This window comes from Lissotriton vulgaris, chromosome 3_1 (assembly GCF_964263255.1).
Source record: "Lissotriton vulgaris chromosome 3_1, aLisVul1.2, whole genome shotgun sequence".
Lineage (NCBI taxonomy): Eukaryota > Metazoa > Chordata > Amphibia > Caudata > Salamandridae > Lissotriton > Lissotriton vulgaris.
In genome coordinates, this window is record NC_141689.1 from 510655359 (window position 1) to 510680481 (window position 25123).

Genomic DNA, 25123 nt, shown 5'->3' on the forward strand with positions numbered 1-25123 from the left:
TGAAGGGGGGCGACATAGTGCGACACACGGCGAGACCGTGTGAGTTGATAGGTGTGCTTATATAGCGCTAATTCTATGTCAGGACAGGAGGCTCTGATTATGCTTAGTCTCATTTCTTTACTGACACATAGCAGCCAATCACATTAGAGTAAAGAAAAAACAGAAATAGGGCAACCATAGAGTACACCCATAGTATATAAACAGTCTCAGAGGTAACCACTTCCTCTTTCTTTGCTGCTCCGCAGCCAGTTAAGTGCTTTATATTTACTCTCTTAATGTTTCTTGACTTTGCGCATTGTTATTTGCTATATGCTTTGTGCTTGCCTTTGCGCTTTGTGATCGCGCGTCTGGGGCTGTGTCTCCGTTCACTCTTCGCGCGTGTTGTTTGCTGCCGGCGTGCAGTTTCCTTTGTTGTCGGAGCGTGTGCCTCACCTCCGTTTCCTTGCGCGAGCGCTTCCTAGCTGCTCGCGCGCTGTTAGTGGAGCGGGAGCAGGGGTTCCGTTTTGCTTTGGAGCGCGAGCGCTCTTGCGACGGTCTTCGAGGACAGGCGACAGTCGCGCATGCGCGCTGTCCCATTTCCGGTTGTTGGTGTTTCCTCAGCTGGTTGAGCGACGGCGTATTGACGTTTTGCCCACGGCCTGTCACCGGAGTTAACCCCGTCAGACACCGAGGTCTATTGAGGGCTTTGGTTGTTATTTCTTGGCATAGGCTCTGCCTAGAGTGTTCTATTTGGTACAGGCTTTGGCTCCCTCCACATTCTAATACTTTTTCGAGTCAGGTTTATTTCCTGCTTCTTCAAAGCCTGCTTTGGGGTCTCAACACTCCCCCTTGACTTGTGTTTTTTGTCAACACTCCATATTGTTCAAGTCGTCTTGTGGGCACTTACCTCTACTTGCTGTAGAATGGCTGATTATTATGATGACGCTGAAGACGACTATTATTATTATGCTGATGAGGAGGAAGGCTCCTTGGAACAGGATTTGGTTGAACAGTTAGACAAAGGTGTTCAGCAATCCGTTAACAAAGCACTTGTACGTGCTATTAATCCTTTGAAGCGTCATCTCAATCTCTATGCTCAGCAGCAGGGCTGGTTGCCTGCTGCCAAGAAAACGGCGAAGTCGCCTGTTAACCCTCACAAAACTGATTTTCAGCGTCTGGCGAAAAGTTTAGCATCTGCGCCATCCACAACTGCTTGTCTTCACGAGGCTGATTCGGACAATGTGTTATCCTCCGCATCTTCAGACCATGTTTCACCTCCACCTAAAAAACGGGTCTGTAAGGAGCATTTTGTAGACGCTCCTGAGCGTCCTCCGGTGCTCAATTTCGAGCCTGCAGACATCATTCACCCGAATTCTTCCTCATGGGGGCCTTCTCCGGCTGTAGCTGCCTACATTGAGGCACATATCCGTCAGCCTTTTGAGGCTTCGGTTCGTGCCCGGTTGCGCTCGGAATGCCCGAGGCCTGATTTGTCTGCCCATTTGGCTGAGACCCCAGACGTTGACCCCATGATGGTCACGTATTTGAAAAAATATGCCAAGGACCCAAAGAAGGGCCTGGATAGATCTTGGCGGTCCTGTCAGGATAAGATGTTGGACCTGCTTGGGCCTCTCACTAAGATTTTGGACCTAGGTTACAGGGCACAGGAAGCTTCTGCCCTTGTGAACCCAAAGGAGATGATCGAATGGGCGCAACGGGCGATTTGCCAATTGGGTAATGCGAATTGTGCAATGTCTGCGGAACGTCGCAGGTCCATCTTGTTAAAGCTTGACCCTAGACTCTCTGAATTAGCCACTTCTGAGTCGGGCCCTGAGGCGGACGGCCTCCTGTTTGGTCAGCCATTCCTTAAGGAACTCACGCGCTTTGTATCCACCTTCAGTGGCATCGACAAGGCGCAGGCCTCCTTGCGGCGAGCCATGCGTCCGGTTTTTGGAAAGGCCGGACGAGGTAGGGGACGCTCGTTCGGCCGTGGTTCTGCCAATCAGTCCCAGAGAGGCAATTCCTCTCAGCACAGAGGCTCCTACGACGCAGGTTATTCATCAAGAGCCAACTTTTATCCTTCCAGAAAAGGAAAAGGCCAGTACGGCAAAGGACGTCCCGGTGGTCATCAGGGACAATACCAGGATTCCCACTCTACAGGTGAGCCTGATTCATGCATGCGATGTGATGTTGGGGGGTCGCATTCAGTTTTTCCTGCAGAATTGGCGCATGCTCTCCGGCGATGCTTGGGTGCTACAAACTGTTCAGGGGTTCAGAATAGAATTCTATCACCCGATGCATCAGACTTGTCCCCCTCCTTGTCTGCATTTTTCTCTTCAGGATCAGGTTTGTCTCTCCGAGGAGATAGACTCTCTTCTCAGGAAGGGGGCGGTGATTCCAACCACCCGTCATCCAAAGGGGTTTGCCAGTTCTGTCTTTCTGGTCGAGAAAAAAGGGGGCGGTGCTCGCCTTGTTCTCAACCTGAAAGACTTCAACGGCGGAGTCGTCTATCGACATTTCAAGATGGAGGGAATCCATCTCTTGAGGGATCTCCTTCGAGAAGGGGATTGGATGGTCAGGCTGGACCTCAAAGATGCATATCTCTCGGTTCCGATTTACAAACCACATCGCCGATTTCTCCAGTTTCTCTGGCAGGGAGTCTGGTACGAGTATCAGGTTCTCCCGTTCGGTCTTTCGTCGGCACCATGGTGCTTCACGAAGCTGTTGAGACCAGTTGTGGAACATCTTCGGTCTCTGGGTGTCAGGTTGATTATTTATCTGGACGATATTCTCCTTATGGCGGATTGTCCACTCAAACTTCTTCAACATCTGGAATTATCCATCACTCTTTTACAGTCTCTGGGTTTTCTAATCAATGTTCAGAAATCGGTTTTGATTCCAGCCCAGCGTATCGATTTCCTGGGCTTCCAGATCGACTCGGTAACTTGTCAACTTCTCTTGCCCAACCAAAAGATGCGTTATATCAAGAGAGAGTTGACTTCTGTTATTTCCAGACCGACTGTGTCGTTGAGGTCGTTGGCACGTGTAGTCGGTCTGCTGGCGTCTTCCATTCAGGCGATTTTTCCGGGTCCCCTGCATTACAGGGCAATGCAACGCCTGAAAATTCTTCATCTCCGGAAAGGCCTCGGATATTCCGATCAGATTCCTCTTACGGAGGAGGTCCGGTGGGAGATGCAGTGGTGGTTGGACCACATGGAGGCCTGGAACGGCCGAGCCCTCTTCGGTGTGTCTCCGGATCTGGTGATAGAATCCGATGCCAGTCGGTGGGGCTGGGGAGCCCGTTGCGGCTCGGTCTCGACCGGGGGTCGTTGGTCCCCTCAGGAATTGACACTACATATCAACTGTCTGGAACTTCTAGCGGGTTCCTTTGCAATCAAATGTTTTTCCCCCCTGCAGACCAGTTGTTGTGTCCTTCTCCGGATGGACAATATATCAGCAGTCCGCTATGTAAACAAACTAGGCGGGACCAGGTCCAGAATCCTGGCGGAGATCGCCAAAGATTTTTGGCACTTCTGTCTGCAGAAGAAGATCACTGTTATTGCGGAATACCTTCCGGGACGCCACAATCAGATAGCGGACTGGCACTCCAGGCATCTCCGGGATTACAGCGATTGGAGGCTGCATCCTCGGGTCTTCCGTGCTCTCCATCGGCGTTGGGGTCCTTGTCAACTAGATCTCTTTGCCTCACGCCTCAATGCGCAACTTCCGCATTTTTACAGTTGGAGGCCGGACCCTCAGGCTCTGGCCACGGATGCCTTTCTCCAGCAGTGGCCATCGACCCTCTGCTATGCCTTCCCTCCATTTCTAATGATTCCCAGGGTATTGGCCTACTCCAAACGATTTCAGACGGATCTGATTCTGATTGCCCCTCTATGGAGGGCTCAAGCGTGGTTTCCGGTCCTTCTAGAAATGTGTTCGGCTCCACCGTTTCTCCTTCCCCCATTGTGGAATCTCCTGTTAGACCCGCTCGGAGATCCTCATCCCCTGATCCTCTCAGGCTCCCTCCCCCTTCTCGCGTGGAGGATCTCGGGGATCGCTGGTCGCTCCCAGGCCTTTCAAGCGACGCTTCCAAACTCCTTAGTGAAGCATGGGCTCCCAATACTCACAAACGGTATAAAGGGTCTTGGAAGCGTTGGTGTGATTGGTGTTCACAACAACAAGTTGATCCCGTTTCAGCAGATATCAGCATGATTGTTAATTTCTTGGCCTCCTTAGCCACCTCTGGTCTGGCTTATTCGACTATCAACGGTTTCCGGTCAGCTATCTCGGCGGGTCATGCCCACATAGATGGGAAACCCGCGGGTGAACATCCTTTTGTTTCCAGGTTACTTAAAGGAGTTCGTTTTGCAAAACCTCCCACTCCCAAGTATGTTACCTTGTGGGATGTTTCGGTTGTCCTCAGATTTTTGGAGGCCTGGCCTTCCAATGCTTCCTTATCTCGCAAGCAACTATCTGCAAAACTGACTATGTTGCTATGTTTGGTCTCATGTAAGCGCGTGTCGGACGTACACGCTTTGGATCTGGCGGGTCGCAGCTTCACTCCTGAAGGAGTTTCCTTTCGTCTCTCCAGACGTACCAAATCTAATACGCCTTCTATTTCTTATCCTTCTTTCCCTTCTCACCCCAACCTTTGTGTGCTTCAATGCCTGAAGGATTATGAGGTGAGTACCGCTTCTTTGCGCTCAGACATGCAGGGTCAACTGCTGATTGCATTACAAAAGCCTTTTCGCCCTGTCTCTCCAGCTACCTTGGCGCGCTGGGTGCGGGGGCTTATGTCTGAAGCTGGAATTGATGTTTCTGTGTTTGGCGCACACTCTGCACGTGGAGCGATGGCGTCCAAAGCTTATTCCATGGGTGTTACTCTGTTTGATATCATGAAGGCTGCAGATTGGTCATCTGCTTCTGTGTTTAAGACTTTTTACTTTAAGCCTATCGATAGTGTTGCTTCTGTGGTGGTGGATCAGCTTTAAAAAAGCATAATCAGAGCCTCCTGTCCTGACATAGAATTAAAAATTTGCAAACATTCGTGACAAGAATTTTCAATTCTATTAAGGACTAGGAGGCGAGGATTATCCCACCCGGTGTATATGCATGTATCTATTATATTGTTACTATGCAATGCTTCATGGATCTTTCCTAATGAAATGTGATGAATGCTTTGGTTTTTTCTCTACCCACCCTTTATTTGCTCATGATTACACAGGATGTGTATTACGGCTTTGTGTCTCTTTTCAGGCTCTGATCCCAAGTGAGGTTCCTCCGGCTCCGCCCTTGTGGACGTTCTGCTGCGAGTTTCTTCTCCTCGTTGGCCTGCTTCTGTTCCTGTGGCTTTTGGAAGTTCCTCCGCCTCCTCGTTCGGATTTTGGTCCTTTCGAATGATGTTCTCCTTGGTTTTCTGATGTTTAATTGGTTCTTCCTACTGGATTTTGGACAAAGAAAGAGGAAGTGGTTACCTCTGAGACTGTTTATATACTATGGGTGTACTCTATGGTTGCCCTATTTCTGTTTTTTCTTTACTCTAATGTGATTGGCTGCTATGTGTCAGTAAAGAAATGAGACTAAGCATAATCCTCGCCTCCTAGTCCTTAATAGAATTGAAAATTCTTGTCACGAATGTTTGCAAATTTTTAAGTATCCCCAAAGCACACAAACATGAAACAAACACGCATTAATAGCCAGTTAATTGTTTATAAAATACACCATCACATTTGGTTTAGTCACTAAAAGCAGTTACAAAATTTAATTTACAAATTCTACCCGTCTGATTAAAAATATTGCCACTTTCAGACATTTCATAGCTCAGTTGCATCTGTGATATGTGAACAAATGCATGTGATCTATAAAATGAAAATACAAAAATGTATTCTTTTTCATAATTTATTCATGATTATGTTTAGCTGTCCTGCAAAATAGGGCCTTGAAATAATTATTATTATAGGTGCATAGTATCACTTCTCGTTGTGTTACTTCTGTGTCGTCTTTTGTGGAGTACATATAGTAATTAGTCCCCAATCCTCTGTTTTCCTTAAGACTTGTACCGTGGCTATTCTAGCAAAAACAGATATTGTCATGTTACGAAAGAAGCTTGTGGCTGCTCTAGAAAACCAATTAAACAAATGTCTGGTATGTTTTTTTATAGGTCTAGCCTACCAGACAGCGCAAGCCCACAGCTTTAGGTTGGTTTGCTTTATTGTCCCTCTCATTACCTTGAAAGGACAATCAAAGCCCTTTCATCAGTTTCAATGTCAAGGCATTTTTAGGCACTGGATGATTGAATATGGGAACATGACCTGCACGTATTGCTGGTCTGTGGAATTAATCGAACTGTATATAACCCAGAGAAAATTGGCAATGTTTACTATATCTGCTACACCAGCTCAGAATCCCATTCACAATACCAGTTTTGCCTCCTAGCCCATGATGATTTGCAATGTTTCTTGATGCCATTTGCTGAGTGAGGGCTGCAATATGAACTTCGAAAATTATCTCGAAAGCCCTTCAGTTTCCCATCAATTCGCAAAAATCTCCATGCCATCAGTCAAAGCTAACCTGCCAACACGAGTGGATGCTGTAGCCCCTATTGATTATTAGAAGAGTAAGCACCTGAGAAGGCAGTGCCTCCGCATCACTGTGAATCATATTTGGTCTCCTCCATGGGATGACCTGTACAAAATCTGCTCTGTGACAACCGATCTGTGTGGTAAATCTTGGAATGGTCACAAAAGGCAGGATGGTGTAATGCAGACCTTTGACCTAGTCTTGGGAAAATGCGTCCATGGCCATCTCCTTCGGATCCAGCTCCATCGGAAGAACTGGGACAATTGTTGAGTCAGACGGGAGGTCAAACTCTGCAAGAGATCTATCACAGGCGTCAGTTGTCTTAACCCTTTCGATGCTGATGACGAGCTCAGCTCGTCATCACCCACGGGTGTCGTGTGCTGATGACGAGCTGAGCTCGTCATAGTGCCACTAAAATGGCATTTTCCAGCACTGGGGGGGAAAACGCCCAGCAGCCATGTGGTTAAGAGATCCCGAGACATAATTATTATGTCATTCAAATAAATAATGATCCAGTCCCTTGGGCATTGAAACATTATGTCACCAGTCTCATAACCTTGATGAAACAAACAGTGCTGATTAAAGTCCGTAGGACATGGTTGTGAACTCGAAGTTCTAGCCCTCAATTAAAATTGAATGAATCTGCGATACGGAAGGTAGATGGGAATAGTCAGATATCTTCAAAAGTAGAAACTCCATCCAGTCCCCCTAGCTTAAGATATGTCTTAAAAACTGAATGCTTTCCATCTTGAAATGGCTTTAAATGATAAAATTGTTCAGGTCCCTCTAGTTAATTACCTGGCAGAATCCATTATCTATGTTCTCCTACAAGAACCTATTGCTGATAAACCCATTTGTCTGAGAGGAATTTGGAGCAATCTCTCCTTTGTGTAGTACCACCTGGATTTCTGACTGCAGTTGCGAACATTGGGAATATGCATTTGTACTGGAGTCTGGTAGAACTTCAATGATAAACCTGCACAGCCTGCAATATTCATGCATCTTATGGTTAGTTAGGTTTAGTTTTGAAAAAATGTCTGTAACCTGTCCCCCTAATCTACTGGCTTTGCTGGGATACGGTTCAACTGAATATCCTGTAGAATTAATTTCCTGTAGTTTTTCCTTTGATGATCTCAGCCTCTTAACCATCTCAATGGGAAGAACTTGGCAAAATGGTTTCAGACCCAGCTGCCACTTCTCTTGTTGTTGGCTTAATGTTGAGAGCTCTAGAAAAAAGGCGAGCCGGCCAAATACCCTCTAATTTTACTTTTCTGAACAAAAAGGCCCTGCTTGAATATATTTTTAGAGAAGATTGTGCCATACCTAAGGTACAGGAGTTAGCGAAAAAACTGCTTCATTCTTTGACAAAAAGGTTACTAAAGAGTAGACCTGTCATTCTGCCATGAGCCCAGCCTCAGTGGTGCAGTGGTGGTCCGACCACCGTATTACAACATTGGCAGTCGGACAGCCATGGGACTGCCGCAACCGCAGGGGATCAGCGATCCCTCGGCGGTGGTGCTTCGGTCTGCGGCAGCAATATGCTGACGGTGCCGCTGCAGCACTGCCACGCGTATTATGACTTTCCAGACCTCTGCACTTTTCAAGGCGGTGAGCCTGCAATGAAAAGTGTGGGGATCAGGAAAGTAAGGTGGCTTTACAGCCACCCTCGTGTCCTTGTGTCTGGGGGTGCATGCTGTGTGCATGCACCCTGTTCCTGCACAGCATGGACTGCACAGTCCATGCTGTGCAGAATGGGTTTTGGTGCTCTCTTGGCGCTGTGGTTCTAAGGCTTACATATGGGCTTAGAACTGCACTGCCCGGGAACGCCAAAGCACTGCCTGCCAGACTATGAGGAAACTCGTAATCTGGTGGATGGTGGTCAACTTTGGCAGTGCGGGGGCGGGGCGATGACTGCACACACCCACACCAACAAAGTTGTAAGTAGGCCCTAAGGTTTCTAAATTAGGGCCCAAGAAGATCAACATGGAACAACACCTCTCTTAGCCCAGATGGCGCCATGCATGTTCAGTTAAAAATAAATTTCTCTCTGAGCCTATTCGACTAATGTAACTGGATCCAGTGTCAACACATTATCTATGGCCATTAATTCAAGAGCTAAGATCTTTGTAAGTGGTCCAGAAGTGTTTCCTGGCACCCCATCTCTACACGATCTAGCCCTTTCTTTAAATCTTTGGAAAATTGGCTTATTATTCATGTGGCCATATTTGGGTCTGTTTCCAGTGTCATAGAATCCTTTCCATCAAGAGATGGGCATGGACATTCTGACTGCGGATGGTTGCAAACCTCCTTGTCCAGGGTCCATCGAAGCATAGTTTTTAGGTCTCGTGACCTACAATGCGCGCAAGCGCATTGAGGGAGCAAGAATTCAAGTAGGCAAAATCCTCGTCAAACCAAGGGTTTTCAGCCGCGTTTTTCTTGAAGTTCACGTGAATCACGTGAGCAAACAAGCACGCGCATTCACGCCCAGCACAGCACATCAAAGGGCTTCTCCTCCCCTAATTATTCATGGCCGGCCGCAGGCTGGCCGTACTTTCAGTTCACACAGCACATCAAAGGGCTTCTCCTCCCCTAATTAATCATAGCCGGCCGCAGGCCGGCCGTACTTTCAGTTTCCCTGCCTGTAATCAGCCTCAATTTCGTCCTTTCTCGCTTTCCCTGTTAGACCCTTCTGCTCTCCCGTTCCTTGGTTTAACTCTCACCCGACAAGACATTTCTTGAGGAAAATTTTGCCCTGCACGTTCCAAAAGTGCCACTATGTATTTCTTCTTTTGTGTCGTCTGAAGAAGAGAAACCGCATTGCCCTCGAAGTTTACACGTGTCGTGTCGACGCAAGTGGCTGTAAACTGGCTTACGCGCAGCTCTTCATTTCAGTCATTTAGCTTCCAGACAGATACAGAAAATGTAGGGTCAAGTTAGTGCAAGTGATTAGATCATAAAAGCAATTTTTCTTTTGATGTCTGTTTCCGTGGGAGCATTTCACACTTTAATAGGAGCGCACTGCTGGACATTTTTCATAAAGGTATTGTGTCAGTCGACGGACTGACATCTCCATTGATCAGCTAAAGTGTCCCTTAGGGACAGGGGTAGGAAGCCGACTAGTTTTTAGTGCATGGAACTACCTCGTTTGTGGCTCATATGAAGCTGAGTAACCTCGTCCAGAGCACTGTTGTCTCTTCCGGTGCACCAGGAGAGACAAGCACTTTTTCCAAAATATAGTGTCCGCCCTATAGAAAACTGAGTAAAAATAAACGTGTGCTCCAGAAGCAGTGGTAAAGCCTGAGATTTTTAGACTGACTGTGGTACGCTACATAAGCACGTCCTCCGAGGTTGATAAAGGTCACAGTACACAATAATTTGTTTATGTAGCTTCTTAATAACACATTTACCCATTTGGAAGTGCTGTGCGCTGGCAAATGTACTATTATCCGATTTAAAGCTATTCAGTTTGTCGACCTCTGAAGCATAAGCGGATAAGTTGGCCCTGTAAAAGATTCGACCTTTTGAGCTGGAGGTCACCGCTGATACCATCCTCATATAGGAACTAGGTGCAAGCGTGGTTAAAAGTACTACCAACACAGCACTTACACCCACAACCTTCTCTGTCCAAGGAGCACCGGTGAGGCGGGTGGGCACTAGCAGAGGGAGATGTCAGTATTCTTAGACGGACTGTGCCGATGTGTGGTTTGAGATGAACAAGTCTGCAATCACGTCACTTGCATGCAAATGTATGGGACACAGAGCAGGCTTCGAGAGGACATTCAAAACGGCTAAAAAAACAAGAGTGTGCGGTTATCGCTGCTTAGGCTTGCAAACAGAATGAAAGATTGTGCTCTCAATAAAAGCCTTTCTATAATCGAGCCAGTAGGACCAAATTACGTAAAATTCGGTGTTAAACGATTTTCAAAAATACCCTGCAATTCTGTCCCCAATTCTGTCCCCTCATAAAACAAGATCTCAGTGTTTAGTTGCTTCCCCCGTGAAATGGATCAAAAAAAATAATGAACAATCCCGCAAGTGGTGTGCACAGGATTTTCACATATTTGAAGGCAGGTCCTCTTCTCTTGTAAAAGAGTGCTATCATGGTCACCCCTTTTAGAACACCACACACACCTTCTCCATCTCACTTAAATCACTTCCAGTGCCAGTAATAGGAGGAACCAGAGTATGTCATAAACTTGGTCCCAGAATAACCATCTCTCAGGTCAGCACGAGGCATAAACTAAGCCCAGATCCGCGTACACCTCAAGAGACAAGGCTGACCATCTCGCCAGTCTCCCTCAGCCCCAAATCAAGTCCTGCTCCATCACCGATCTAGCCAGAGGTCGAGGGGGGAGAATCAGAGGGGCACAACACGCCCACACTTTTTTTAATTTATGAGAAAACCTTCCCCTACCTTTGGTGAAAAGACAACTTTCCCGGGACGTTTAATTCCAATAGTTTAAATGAATAAGCTGAAGTGCCATTGAGGGAGTCTCCTGTGCTGAGAAACCGAAGGCGGGACTACATCTAAACAATAAACAAGCACTGGCGTTGCCAATAGGTCTCGCAGTAGGAAAGTTGGAGCTATTACAATTGCAAATAACAATGCCTTTTATTTTTGTTTTCATTTAAAAAACTTAAAGGGCTTTGTCATTTACAAAACCAATAGCTCCAACTTTCCTACTGCGAGACCTATTGGCAACGCCAGTGCTTGTTATATATGCTGCCACATAGATAGACAGGTCCATTCTGCCAAATGTGGGTTTTTAGTGTCCTCAAGGGAAAGCTTGTCATCCAACTTACGTTTCATTTAGTCTGTATCCCCCGAAGAAGAATTCTGAAGTGCGTTTTGGTCTGAATATTTTTTTCATTTTCCCTGACAGTCAACCATGATCTTTGGCCTTCATTTGACACAAAGTCGTCTGAAGTCCGCATTGTTTTCTCAAGCTTTGGGATGTGCTTTTTTTTGGTTGAGAGATATTGCCCCAAGGAAAGAGTATGGTGCTTGATTTAACATCAATTTCCTGGGTTCTTGCCAGGAAGACCTCTTTCAGTTTTTCCAAGGGGTCATTCTGAACCTCTGTGTGAGTTTTTCTCCTGGCCTTATTGCCAGGATGTGTTCTTTGGTAATCATGGTCATGGTTTCATTTTTCGTGTAAGTTTTGCCTAAATTAGCTTTAACACCCTTATCAGTGCCTGAACAACTCGCTCTTGTACTGCAGTGTTAATAATATCTGACATATTATCATTTAAGACAAACGTAGCAACAAAGTCTACCTTAGGGAAAGGGATCCACTGTAGGGCAGACATAATAAAACCACGTGGATGACATCAACCTGGATCATGCCCTGCAATTATATACCTTTTTAATTCACTCCTGATTTTGATGGAATTAATTAGCTGAACACTCCCACAAGGTCAGGGTCAAGTTGGGTTGTGGGGGCAGCCACACTTAGCATGTGTTTAGGAAGGAGGTTCTGACTAGTTCCTCTTCAGCAGTGCTGCCTCCATGAATCACACAATAACAAAAGTGTGTGGTTATTCAGGTGTTGGAAAGAAGGGGCATATATTCTTGCAGTCAAGAGATTCTGGGCTCTAAGGGAGTTTAGCTTGACTCTCCTCTTTGTGCCCGTAAAGTAGTATAAAAGCTTGAGTGAGGATTCATGAATACTTACCTTTCTTTGGTGGGCCTCCTGCATCACAATGCACATGCAATCAAGAGCTTGGAGCTACAGAAAGGGAAAGGTTATGTGAAGGCCATTGCTCCATAAACAACCTGAAATTTAATAAAACTGCAACTGCTATAATTCAATTAATATTACAAATGTGAAAGAAATGTGACTTGTATGAGGTGCCAAGCAGTAAAAGAAAGAGGAGAAGATGATGCCAGGATGGACTTTTATGAACATTTATACAGCTGATTCGTGAATTTGATCACGTTTGGTAGTCCTTAATTGATAGTTATAGTTTGTTTTATTGTACTTTGGTGTGAAGCTGCAGTATAAAGAATTTCAGAAATAAAAAAGATAAAGCTAAAGAAAAGGCATAATCCTTGACTCCCGACCTGTCCCAGAAATGTAACAGAAGTACTGGTCTCCATCACTGCCCAACAATCTCACGTAGCTTATGTGGTGCATTGACTGCCCCATAACCAGTGCTGCATATGAAAAACCTTGCCATCGTGCAAGTTGGTCATAATAGTGTCATTTTGATGAACAATGAATAGGCTGCCAGGTGAAATTAATTTCAGAATCTCCATTTCACCAGCAGATTACCCCAGGGCGGTGAAGATAAACAGGGGCTCATTTCAGGATAATGCATGGGGCCTCCTACATATATCTGGGCTCCATGCCAACGACATGCATGTACTGCATCAATACCAACAAAATAATAATAGGAACACAAAAAAAAAACACCCTCTCAAACAATTACTAGCACGATTTTAGCATCTGGGGTGGGGAAAAATCATAATATATAAATGCTTGCAACCTGCTTTTCCCTCTTGGGAAAGGGCCTATCACACAGCAGCGGTCCCTCCATTAGGGCGGAGAAGCACCGCTTCACCTTCCCCCAGGCCGCAAATAAAATGATAATAAAATGGGTTTCTATCCCGTTTTATTATCATTTAAAAAAAACTTCCCTGGACCCACACACAAGACTCTGACGAGTCTTAGGGCAGGTTCAGGGGAAAACACTGTGGTGGGAGAGTGCACTACGCATGAGGTGTTTGGCCAACCGTTTCAGGCGGCCTAACACCTCATGCGCAGTGAAGTCTCTCCAGCCCCAGCTGTGAATAACCTGAATGTAGCTTTAAGCTACATTCAGGTTATTGCAGTATTACTTTATGATAACATAGATGTGTTCCATGAGATTGTGACCCAAGAACATATATCCATGCGGGATAATAGCCCACATACAGGCGGCAACTTGTCTCAATCCCAACAGCAAGCTATTAGCAATTTAAAAAATGACAAAACCATGTGATAAAAAGCTCTGAAAAAGGAGGCAATGTAGTTATTATGGATGCGCCCTGGTAAGAAGAAGAGATTATGAGACCGCTGTCGCTTAAAGATTGTTATGAGGTGATTGACATGGTGACAAGGTCTCAGTGGAGAGGTTCCATCAGAGTTTGATTTTGTGGAGAGATAGGGGTATCATCAACCACAATGAATTTGACTTTTTAATAACTGATTTTCCCAGGGTAACAGCCTTTTATATTAGACCAAAGGTGCATAAAAGTTTAATTACTCCCCCAGTAGACCAATTGTGTCCTCTAATAATGGCTTTTTGGAAAATGTAGCAATTCACATACATTCATTCCTCTCCCTTGATGTAGTTGCACTCCCATCCTATTGCAGGGACAGTGGAGATTTCTTAACAAAATTTGAGAACGTTACTTGGACCGACACTTATCTTATGATTATCATTGATGTGATGAGCTTGTATACCTTCATTGATCATGAATTTTGGAGTAAAAGCGTGTGAGTCTTACTTAAAAACTAGACTAGCCTGTTTCACTGAGCATAACAAAATGTTAATTGATATGATTGGCTATTGCCTAAAGGAGCATATTTTGATCCATGATGGCATTTGTTGTTGCCAAATCATTGCGATGGGCACCGGCTTTGTCCCCAGCTTCGCCAACGTGGTGATGAGCTGGTGGGAGAAGTGGGTGGCCTGGGCAGAAACCAATCAGACTTACTTGGATAGCATCCTTATTTGGACCAGGTACATTGACAACCTGTTTATGGTCGGGGTCAGACGAAAAGGCACACAACTATGCCAATAAATCGAATCAAAACACATGCAACTTGAAATTTAACAGTTTCTACAAGCTTGAAAGCGATCACATTTTTGGGTATACTTTCACAGGTCCGGGGTGATAAGATACAGACCTCAGTATATCGAAAAACAACAACAGGCAACAGTACTTTACATCACTCTAGCCAACATCCTAGAAGTCTAATAGAGCGCATCGCTTAATGTGCATGCGTTACAGACACACACAAGATTGATGGGGGACAGACTTCAGGCAAGAGTTTACGGATCTGGAATATTGAAAATAGCTGTCAAAAAAGCAGAACCCCTATCTAGAGAACAACTTGTTTATCCCAATAAAAAAATTAAAAAACAGCAGAATGTCACAAGATTGATCATGACCTATGATTCCACATCATGTAAGGTTAAACAAATAATAGGCAAGAAACAAATGTTACTGTGAGCAAAGTTCAGAGTTCCCATCAGGCCCTAAAATGAGTTGGGTATCATCAGCATAACACATACTTGATTGATTGAATAACATTTTGATTCCGTTCATAGGGCCATATAGAGTTTGAATAAAGCTTAGAAAGGAGACTTGTATGCCTCACATGCCATTGATCTTGGTGATGACCAATGTGGTGCATAAAAATGGTCCAACTGAGATACAGTAAGAGGGAAGAATCCAGATCAGTAACCTCCCTTTTGATTCCTGTTTTACACAGTCTAACAAAGGGACCTGTGAGGGACACAGTATGGAAGGGCATAGAGTGAGATCCCTCCCTAATCCAAAAGCATAAGGAGTTTTTTAGGCCTTTTATTCCAAGGTGAGGCTGAAATTCCTCGTGAGCAGAGTGTAAATGAGCATTCGCTACATTTAAAGAAGAGAGTTGGGCATTGACCTCTGTCTCTGCTACTTTATAATTTCATCGTAGTAAGGAGGTGGGTCTGTAGTTACTTTAGGTCAACATATCTAAGGAAGCAAAGGGATTATACAGGGCTTTTCCCACTAATGAGACACCAAAGCGGTATTACTAGATGAATTGACCACACTGCATGACACCGGTGCAATATAAAGGGGGCTGACTGCAAGATACATGCAGGGCAAGGGTCATGTGGAGGTCTAGATTTTCCTACTTTTATAACTAGAATGATACATTCTGGTGTAAATAGGCTAACTTCTGTTAAATCATTGAGTTGTTCAGAGGTTGTCTAGGAATTGATCATCTGCTCACTTGCAAAGGCATACCAGACTGTTTGATCTAAAGGGAATGAGTCATAAATAGATTGGATTTTGCCAACCAAAATAGGGCAAGGATTCACAAAGAAAGAAAAATGGCAAAGCTTTCTCTTGGATGCTTAAAGGATTGGAAAGCTCATTAACTGCCTTAAGTATCTCTCTTGTAGGGTTATTGATCATCACCAGGTGGAATGGGTGAAATTGGGAGCTGCCAGAAATTAACATATCCACTTGGAGTGATACTCTTAATCCACTTGTAAGAAATTGGAGTATCAGTTGAGGGAGTTGAGGACCCACCTCAAATAATATTCATAATTATTGTCAGAGTGAGTCCAAAAAGTTATAAATAAACCAGTGCTTGCCCATCTGGTAGCTTGGCACAAAACAGTCTGGGTTTACTTAGAGGCAATGTGTAAAATATTTATGCAGTACTCAAACAGTAATAAAGTGAAAACATAGCACAATAAAAATACCAAAGCAATTTAGAAAAATGGAGAATATGCTAAGAAATAAAATGGAACAAAATTACAAAAATCCAATATTTAGAACTGAAGTTATGAATCTTTAAGGTTCTAATAAAATAGAAGTATCAGAAAGCACATGGCGCAAACCACAGGTATTTGGTCATGCTAGATTAGGATAAAATCAAAAGTTAAGGCCAATCGCGATGAGCATGGGTCTGATACAGGAACCAGGTTCATCCAGGTGAAAAGTTTATCTTCTGAATTGGAAATGTTTATGAATAAAAAGTGGCCATCAATTAGTCATCAGTGGGCTAAGCTGCAAGTTAGATCCGAAGAAGGGTTCAACAATGGGTTGCTGAAAAGTGACGCCCTGGTGCGGTTGTCGATGGTGGGAATCTCTGAGCAGGCAAATTCCAAAGTCTGTGCCCAGGGAGGCCTTTACATTGACAGGTTGCTGATAGGCATTGGTCCAGATGAAGCCCTCTACATTCAGACTTACAAACATTTCTGAAAGCCAGATCTCCTGGTCCACCCTACCAACCTTTGCAACACTACTTGTGTGTTTTATTGTAAACTATCCCACTCTCCCCCTAAATACAACATGACAGCCCTTTTTCCCTCTGGGCAGATCTCCATAAGCCCCCTAGGGGTGTTGTTATGATAATTGGCAAACCCTCTCTTGTGGATACAGCAAACCAGTTCTGGGGCAGTTTTCCCTCCCACTGGGTTTCAAGTCAATCTGACTAGCAAGACAAAAGTAAGGCAGGCCTAGGTGTGAACTACCTCTGCCAGTGACAGGGTAGGCATTCTCTGAAGCACAGGAAGGGGCTGGGTATGGCCCCTCCAGGCCATCGTGCTAAAGAACAAAAACACCTCTCCACACGCAAGCTCTTTGTCCACTGTTAGAGAGCAATGGTCATTTCACCACAGGTCAGCTATCAGGAGTCAGGTGACAGTGAACACTGGCAAAAGGCTCCTTTTAGCTTGGACAGGAAAATTACAATTTTCTAAAAGTGTAATTTTCAAAATAGTAATATAAAACCCAACTTGACCATTAATTTGGCTTTTAAATTACTAATATAATGATTCCTTAAGCCCATCTTTTAGTTGCTCCCAAACTGAACCTAAGAACCTTGGACCAGATTTGATAAGAACTGGTCGCAATTTGCAACCAGTATTTTTGTGACCTATGTCCTGATAGGTTGGTACGCAAATAACTAAGGGCCAGATGTATCAAGATTCCGTATTGCGAATCCTAAATAGCGATTTTTTGCGAATCGCTATTTAGAATTCGCAAAACGATATGTATGTACAAAATCGCAATTTTTTTGCGATTCCTTATTATTCTTTATTTGCGAATTCGCATTTTGCGAATTCGCAAATAAAGAATAATTTCCAATGCATTTCTATGGGCCAGGAGGCCCATAGGAATGATAGTGCAATAATTCTCAAATTGCGAATTCGCAATTTGCTAATCGCAATTTGAGAATTATTTCAAAGGTGCAGGGGTGTCTCAAAGACACCCTGCTGCACTCCTGAAAACTACATGTGTGCGCATGTGTCACACATACATGCCCTATGGGCATGTATGTGTGTCACATGCCACCCTCACAAATGCCAAATAGGGCATTTTTAAAAGAAATCGCAAATTACCACCAAGTACAAGTTGGTGGTAATTTGCGATTCCTTAACTTAAAATCGCAATTTCAAAATGTGTCATACATATCATTTAAGGAATCGCAAAATTTGCGATTCCTTTAAATGCTATGGCAAAATAAGGAATCGCAAATAATTGCGATTCCTTAAATTGGGATTTTTTCATACATCTGAAAAAGTCGCAAAGGCCGAAATTCTGCAAATTTCGGCCTTTGCGAGTCGCAAAAGACTTGATACATCTGGCCCTAAATCCTAGTGGGTCGCATTTTGACCTACCTCATAAATATTGATGAGATAGGTTTCAGATTACAATCCACTAGAAATCATGTTTCATATCTCTGGAATGATAATAATAAATCCTCTTCAGTGGTAAAGTTGGATTTGACATTACAATTTTAGAAATTCCACTTTTAGAAAGTGGGCATTTCTTTGCTCTTAACTTAGCTCTCTGTGCCTGTGACCTGTCTCCAATACACTGCTAGACCTTGTAACAGCTACAATTTGTGCTTTCCCTCTAGATAGCCACAAATACAGGAAGAGTGGGTGTGACAGAGGATTCATCTGCATTCTGATATCCTTCCTGGGCAAGAAGGGTGAGACGGAACTCCATAATACTAATACTTAGATTTATATAGTATGGATAATCACTTATTATAGTTTCTAGGCACTGGGAGATTAAGTGATTTGCCCAGAATCATTAGATGCTGAGCCGATGCTGAGACTCGAACTTGGATCCCCAGCTCCAAAGTCCGTAGCTCTGGCCATTATGCACCACACTACCACAGTTTGGACCAAGCCATATGCAAATCAGTCTTGACCCTGCTCCCAACTGGAACATTTTAGCCCAAACTGCCAGGCCAGGTCCTCAATGAACCAGAAAACAAGCATGCTGGGACTGGTTTCGGTATATCATCTCTCATCTGTCAGGCTAGCTTACCTCACACTTCTATCTGAATAGGTTGTGTACTGTCCTTACACAAATGACTGATTGCCTCCCACAGATATCTTGGCAAACAGGGCTGGTGTGAAAGGGGACCCATGCATTTCAAGGAGGTGCTTTGAAATCACCCCCCACTTCAAAGGCACACTTGGGTATAAGTACTGGGTCTCGAACCCTACCAAATCAGTACACTACTGGACCTGGGAAGAACTCTGCTGGAGTAAACACTGCTGTGATGTAGGGATTGCCACTTTGCCTTGACTGACTGTTCCTTGGGAACTGCTTTCTGCTTTGTTGAGATGCCCTGATGGCTGCTGATCTCTGCCCTGATGAAGACAAGGACTGGACCCATCTCATTTGAACCCAGAGTGTCTCCAAGGCCTTGCTGGGTTGCCTCCTGTTTTCTAAAGTCCCAGGGACGCAAAAGACTTCCTGCAATCCTGCTGGTGCTTCTGGACTCTACCATCTGTGAGCACTACCCTTGCCTAATGGGCCCCCTTCAGCCCTGGGCCTCAGAAGTAGGTTCTGCATCTGTTGTGCTGCAAAACCGATGCATCGTCACCACTGCGCCGGTCGGAACCGTAGTATCACCCTTCCACGCCAATGTAAAGGCAGTTCCACAGCCTGCGCGACCCAGTGACGACACTCTGCAAGGTTCGACAACGAAGCATTACCTACTTTTTAACATAGCTCAGTGACAAAGCAGTGAGCTGACAGCATGGAAAATATCAACACATCATGTTCTCAGCATCAACGCTGGCTTCCTGCGCGGTCGACCTGAACTTTGGATTTACCCAGTCTCTTGAGACCTCAAGTAACCTCTTGGCGCTATTGAATTCTAAGCACTGTCTTTGCATTAATTCTTTAAGAATTCATATCTAGACTACCACTGATTGGATTTCTTTTTTTTGGACTTGTTTTACTCAGATAAATATTCTCTTTTTTTCTAAGCCTCTGTGGAGCCTTTTGTGGTGTTTTCAATGTGTTACCATTAGGCATGGGCGGAAAATCCGTTCCGCTTGCGGATTTTCGGGAAATCCGCAATCCGCGAGATTTGCGAATCTCCCGCAAAATCCGCAAATCCGCGAGCAGCGGATTTTGCTCGCACTGCTCGCACTGTTCGCGTGAGTTCGCGCCCCGCGAATAAGTGCAAAATTGCAGAAATACGATTTTAGCAAAACTGAAAGTAACTACTTACCAGGTTCAAAAGTTCAGGCTCATCATTAGTAGCCATTTCCTGTAGTGCTTCCTGAGGGGCCCCTCCAGAGTTCAGTTGCCAGTTGAAACTATTATGTGACCCTGCTCTGAACCTCAGAATAGTTACACATATGCCACAAAGGTCCTGAATTACAGCTAAGGGAGACAAGCAGGAGCCAGGCTGGAAGTTAAAATCCATTAATCAGCCCCTAATTCATTATTGTCAGTTGGGGCAGGGCAGGTGTTGTAACTAATTTTGCAACAATGAAAGCACTTAGCAAGTGCAAAAGATCACTAATCAGGGCGCACTAAGGAAGCAGGTGCCAGCTAAAAAAATATTCTGTGACACATTAATCAGCCCCAAATTAATTCAGGTCACTTGAGGCAGGGAAGGTGTGCTTTGCTTTGCCGAAAATAATGTACACTGGACAACCAGAGGGTGTGGTGATGAAACAGAGGGTGGCATGGGTGGGCCAGAGGGTGGCATGAGTAGTCAGAGAGTGGCAGTGGTGACAGAGAGTGGCAGTGATGAAGAAGAGTGTCCCAAACAGGCTGGACACGTAGAAACAACAAGTTCGCGAAACTTGCGACCCGACAGGTAAGTTCGCAATTTGCGAAAGTGTACAAAACCCTCGCGAACTGGCAGAAACACGGGCGAACACAAAAAAAAAAAAAATCCGCAAATTCGCGGGAATTCGCCGATTTTGCGGATTGCGAATCCGCAAATCCGCAAAATTCGCGAACGCGAGATCCGCAAAATTCGCTCATGCTTAGTTACCGTGTGTGTGTGTGTGTGCTTTACACATTGCCTTTTTAGTTAAGCCTGCCTGTTCTCTGCCAAGCTACAAGAGGGTGTGCACAGGTTACTTTGAAGTGTGTATTCAGCTTACCCTGACTAGGATTGTAGTACCTAATTGGACAGGGTGCAAACCTTTGTCAACTAGAGACCCAATTTCTATCAGGCCTTGTTATTTATACTAGTTTTCAGCCACACTTCATTTTTCTGGGGTTGTGTCTTTCATATTTTTCTTCCATACACTCCAGAATGCATCAAGGAGCAATGAATCGGCCCACTACAGCCATCGGTTGACTTCACTATGAGTTACAACATGCCGACCTTTCACATGGGCAGCATACCCGAGAGGCTCATTTGTGCAGAACTATATTAACAGAATGGATGAAATTGGATGACTGCTTAAACATACCCTGACTAAGATTAATTAAAACAAGTTTTGCTAGGTTGGGCTGCCTGGAATACTATTCAAATTCCAACTCCCTGAGAAATGTCTCACCTGTTACAATTAAATCACTTTTTTATCAGTGTCTTGAGCAGCCAAGTGCAGCGTGCAATATAGCTGTAGAATTTGAGCTTTCTCGTCAACTCCAAATACAACCTGCCTTCTATCTGCAAATAAATCTGAACAAAAGGCAAACATTTCTGTTGAACAGGTTCAGTTGAAAAAACACTAGTTTTTTGGCTGCCTTTCCTATACAGGGTATGTGGTCTTCCTCGCCTCCTGTCAGTCCTTGCAATAACTTCACATCTTAAAGCACTAAGCACTTTATTTTATTCTGTACATTTTATATTTTATTCGTCCGTTATTACTAACATCGGGGACTTGAGCTCATGAGGTGGCAATGGTGTACCTGCTCTCTCTAGGAACTACAGATATTATATATGGAGTTTTAAACTATATTTTAACTGTCCTCAAGATTCATAGTAAATGTTAGGTATATTGTATCTATTTGGATTTTACTGTTTTTGCCTATGTGCTCTTTTTTAATGAAAATGTATATATGTAAACATTTATGGCTCGAATAAAGTACTTTGGTTGATTGATTGAGTTACAACATGCTGACCTTTCACAAGGGCAGCATATCATAACTCATCCACACACAAAGTAGTTCCTTTCAGTATCACAGAGTATCTTGGTAGTGTGTGTTTTTTTAGACCAAACCCATTTTTTACCTTGAGTCAATATTTCCCTTAGATTGATGATGGCAGGACAACTTTAGAAACAATAACATTTGGCAAATAACATGAATAAACAAAACAAGGATTGCCAAAAGGATGGCAGCCCATGCTAGACTTATTAGCTTTGCCAATGTTTGTTTTAAATATAACATGCTTTCCCTAAAGGATAGCAAGATGTATGTAAAAGAAAATATGAAAAGTATAAGCTTCATTGTTTTAAGAGTAGGCAGTGGTCCATGTTTTTGTCAACATTCACAATGGGGGCGAGGTCACTTGAGGGCCCCTTCTCCATTTGCAAATGGCTTACCCCCTCCTAAAAGGAGGCGCTAAAAGATAAATGTTTTGCAACCGGAATTTATTTACAAAACATTACTGCATACCAATCCGATTCAGTATTTGTAAGAGATGCCCTTAACATGCCCATTCCAAATACCCATTTAGTATTTGGTTGCAAACCGAAATTGTTACTCAGTTACATATTAAAGAATCACAATTAAGTTTTGTGCATATGAAATGGCCTTTGTGTGGTCCTAAACAGCTATTTTCTGAGACCTGGATCTATTGTGACCACAAAACGGTTTCATACATCAGCCCTCATAAATTGTAAAAGTGTAACCCATGGGAGTGCCATCGTTGCCACAGTGAGAAACCACTTTGGAGATTTTTCACTGTCAGGGGTTGTAACAGATTAAATATACATGCCCTACTTTTTAAATGTCATACACCCCGCCCAATGGGCCTTTAGGGCCTACTTTAAGGGTGACTTATAAGCATGAAAAATTAAGGTTTAGACCTGGAAAATATGATTTTGTAGACAAGTTTTACAGTGCTACTTTAGTGTGTGGTACAATAAGTGCTCTAGCCCAGTAGTAGCATTTAATTTACGGGCCTTGGGTAGAGGTAGTACCGTATAATAGGATCTTATAAATAAGTTAAATAAACCAATTAGGTATATGCTAATTTCCCAGGTTGAAAAGGAATGGCAGAAACACTTTACTTCTGGTTAGCAGGAGTAAAGTGTTTAGAGTCCTATAGCCAACCAAAATGGGTTCACAAAAAGAAGGCCAAAAATCTTGAGGAATACAACACAAAGATGATCATTTCCAACACAGCTACTATGTTATCCATCTCAGGGAAGGAGAAGTTAGCGTGCCTTACAGAATATTGACACTGTCTGGAGATTTCCCTGCATGGAGAACAAACTGAGATGGAACAGAAAGAATTATGTTGCACATGCTATGTATCATGATTATGTATAAGGTACTCAGAGTTCCTAAAATGCTTATAAGAGGTGCCAGGTTATGATTCATAGGACATTAATGTTTGCTATTACTTTACAGTGACACACAAGTCAAGTAGAAATTATAACTTATCTTCCACTTACAATGGATAGTGATGACTCTAGAGATAGTTATTACACTCATAGAGAGCCACGTTTTAAGATAATCATCTCATGCATGTCTAAGGTGTAATCAGTCTCTGCTTCAATTAATGTAGAACTGTTATGAGAAGTTACTCATTACTTCTCCTATTGCATTAAAAAAAACTCACTAATTCTTGTAGACCTCAGGATGCATCAGAATTGGCAAGTGAAAGTACTGGAATGGTGTCCTCTCTTACCCCAAAACCCCTTCTCCCTATCTGCTACTAGTCATCATAATTTTGTTTATGTGGTAGAGGTAGTGAGGGACTAAGGACTGAATTGCTTCTATTCATTTGCAAATACAAGGTTAGTAGTCTCTGACAAGTTGACTAGCTCACATTATCAACCAAAGTGAGCAATTTATTTTTTATACTACCTGCTGTTTGCTGTTTGCCGTGTGGACTGCTGAAGTCAGAGGCGACTGAAGGCTCTTGCTTTGTGAATCACGCTGGGGCTGTGAAAGACTCGCAGTAGGACGCTACATCTCGCAGGACCCGCTCCGCGGGTCCCGCTTCGCGCTACTGTGTTGTGCTGACCGCCTACATTGAAAGAGGGCATCCCCACTACAGGGCTGCGAGCGCTTGGGAGCAGGACTCGGTTTCCCAAGAGTCCCTGCTCAGCAACTCACCGGAATCACCTGGTGACGCTCTCCCTGGTGGACACGCCCCCCTGCACTCTGCCATAAGAACGTGGAGTCCGTTTTCCCTTTGGATACCTGCTGTTTGCTGTTTGCCGTGTGGACTGCTGAAGTCAGAGGCGACTGAAGGCTCTTGCTTTGTGAGTCACGCTGGGGCTGTGAAAGACTCGCAGTAGGACGCTACATCTCGCAGGACCCGCTCCGCGGGTCCCGCTTCGCGCTACTGTGTTGTGCTGACCGCCTACATTGAAAGAGGGCATCCCCACTACAGGGCTGCGAGCGCTTGGGAGCAGGACTCGGTTTCCCAAGAGTCCCTGCTCAGCAACTCACCGGAATCACCTGGTGACGCTCTCCCTGGTGGACACGCCCCCCTGCACTCTGCCATAAGAACGTGGAGTCCGTTTTCCCTTTGGATACCTGCTGTTTGCTGTTTGCCGTGTGGACTGCTGAAGTCAGAGGCGACTGAAGGCTCTTGCTTTGTGAATCACGCTGGGGCTGTGAAAGACTCGCAGTAGGACGCTACATCTCGCAGGACCCGCTCCGCGGGTCCCGCTTCGCGCTACTGTGTTGTGCTGACCGCCTACATTGAAAGAGGGCATCCCCACTACAGGGCTGCGAGCGCTTGGGAGCAGGACTCGGTTTCCCAAGAGTCCCTGCTCAGCAACTCACCGGAATCACCTGGTGACGCTCTCCCTGGTGGACACGCCCCCTTCCCCTCCTTAACTATATTACTCTCGCTCTATTCCCGCTGCGCGGGAGCGCGCGGGAAGCGCCCGGGAGAAGCCCGGGACAAGGGCGGGCCCTCTGAGGCCCTCAGAGGCACGAGAAGGCTAGGCTAGGCCAGCCCCCCAACAATTGCTCCCTCCTTAAGTTCTACAAGTTATCTGGCCACAGCCTCGTGACCTCCCTGCCGCACAAGATATTTGTATCAGAAGACAGAGGCCAACTACTTAGGATTTGTACCTTCCGATTGTGCACTTTAGACTCAATTCACTTAACCCTCTCCTTAGTGATAAATAGTTAAGCATTTCATCTCAGGCTTATAAACCGGCAGACGTTTTTCTTTCCATTTTTTCCTCTGCCCTTTTCTGATATTACTTGAGTGGGATGATGGCGAAGAAATTGAGGTCTGGGAGAATACTGGTAGGAAGATCAAACTCAAAAACCAGATCGAACCCCCTCCGAAACAAGCTTGGTCAGGCCTCCAATTTGAAGAGCACTTGTCAGCTTTTCAATCTGTGGGAAAAGGGCAAGAGTAAAGCTACAATGGAGGATAAC